The sequence below is a fragment of the Cyprinodon variegatus genome, unplaced genomic scaffold (genome assembly GCF_000732505.1).
Source record: "Cyprinodon variegatus isolate N-32 unplaced genomic scaffold, C_variegatus-1.0 Scaffold185, whole genome shotgun sequence".
In the NCBI taxonomy this organism is placed as follows: domain Eukaryota; kingdom Metazoa; phylum Chordata; class Actinopteri; order Cyprinodontiformes; family Cyprinodontidae; genus Cyprinodon; species Cyprinodon variegatus.
Genome location: NW_015150638.1, coordinates 295476 through 297721, shown reverse-complemented (window position 1 = coordinate 297721; position 2246 = coordinate 295476).

Here is a 2246-nt window from a genome sequence, read left to right as displayed (position 1 = left end):
CCCCCCCCCCCCATTCTCAAAAAAAACAACCCCAAAGACTTTCTGAAACAGAAAAACCTTGCAGCTTACATAACCTATTTCAATTCTAATATAAAATTCTAGCCAGGTTGCGATGGACTTGGATGCATGAGAAAGAAGCAATTATTCAATAACATCACACTGAAGATAAAAGGTGTTTTTGCCTTAAAAATGCAGTTTAAAACAAAACTTTTTGCAGCAGTTTCTGAACTAATTTGCATACTGTATCATATTTAATAAATGAGCTTATATGCTGCAGCATGTGAAACAAGCGTGATAAATGGTACTAATGGGCAAGAATAAATCACCAGGCTTTCCAGCTTTTTAGGGTGATAAATTGAAAGATTTCTATAGAAAAGAAGCTGTTGGAAAAAGAAGGATTTTAAGGCATCTGCCTCTCATAGAGAGATAGAGAGAATTCCCTCTGCCAGTTTAGATTCCGCACCATGAGCCCTCTGGATGCTGTTTTCTTCTCTGTGGCAGTGAGGCTTGTGCTTCTTCTTTTTTTTTTTACTTTTTTTACTTTACACATTTTTTAGTTTTTGATTTTGTTGTTTTTTACCAAAAATAAAGAGCAATATATTTATATGAATTTACTCTGTGCAGAATTACAAGTAGAAAACATGAACCAAAAACATAAATCCCAGGATTCTCACTTAAAGGAGAACGTTTTACATAATTTCCAAGGCTAATTTAGTGTCAGTTGATCAATGAGGGATTACTGACAGCCTGAGGTAGAAAATGTATTTCTGGAAATAGAAGGCACTTGCTTAGTCTTATCAGACGAGCCACACTTACTGCTACAGCTCCAGCTTTAAATCAAAAATGGCTGCGATATGTTAAAAAAAGAAAGAAATAACTGCAGTACAAAAAAAATAAATAAATGGATGTTGTATCACTAAGAAGCATTGCTGCAAGAATGAAAAAATAAATTAAACACCATTATCCTTTTTTGTGTCAAAAGTATTTTAGCGTATATGTATATATTTCTGACTCTATACAGGGGAGAACCTTAGCAGCAAAATGTGAAAATCACCAAATAACTGTTAAAAAAATGGCTTAAATAAATCCAAATAAAAATGAAATTTGTGTCAGGGACGAACGAGTTTCAATTGTATTCATGGTTAATCTAAGAAAATAAGAACATTAAATCAAATGAAAGATAAGATATTTTACAAATGCTGTGATTAAGAACTATTTGGATCTACTGTTTATGGTTTTCTGCTTTTGTACAATTATAAACAGGGAGTTGAAACAGTCGGAGATGAGGTGAGATAGTTCAGATTGGCTTGAGAGCAAGAAGAACTGAAACAACAAGGAGCCGAGCGCAGGAGGAAAAATAAGGTCAACTGTCAGGGAGTATTGATGTTGAAAGCAAATTCACTCAAGTGGAAAGCCTGTGCTCTGATTTTCTTAAACTGAACACACACAAAGAGTGACATGGTTACATGCCAGTAGCTATGTTAAGATTTAGCATCAAACAAGGAGGAATGGAGGAGGTACGGTTACATATTATTCAAAGCTAATTTAGTGTCTTATTGATCAATGAGGGATTACTGACAGCTGGAAGTCAGAAAATGTATTTCTGGAATAAGAAGGTGTTTGCCGAGTCTTATCAGACTAGCCACACTTAATGCTGCAGCCATAGCTTAAAATAACACAGACAGAAACACAGAGAGTGTGTTCATTCACAAACTTTAGGATGGTGGGTGATTATGAAACTTTATTTTCATTCCAACGGTGCTGATCTACCGTAAATAAATCACAATGAAGTCAAACTTAACCACACATAAGAAGTTTTGCAGTTTAAAAAGTAATTCTATGCTTTCTTTTTTACTATAATAACAATGACATATTTCAAATCACTTGGAAAAACAAGTCAATTTTGATAGATTCACTAATTTGATATTGATAAAAACCCGAGATTGACTGCCCTAATAAAAAGCACCCTTAAACAGTTTCTGATTACTGGAGAGGTTAAAGAGCAGACACAGTGTAGTTGGTAAAGATAAAAATAAGGAACATAAGGGGTTTAAAGAAAATGATTCAAAATATACATCCTGCTCATCTTAAAGAAGCAGAGTGGAGTTTCAGCAAGATATATGAGAGGTTCTGCTGGAAATGAGGCCGTGCAATTAAGGGAATGATCAAATGAAACATGAAACGGAGCGAAATGTCAGTGGGTGGTGGAGAAAAGTGTATGTTTTTTTTTTCTATAAAGGGAACAG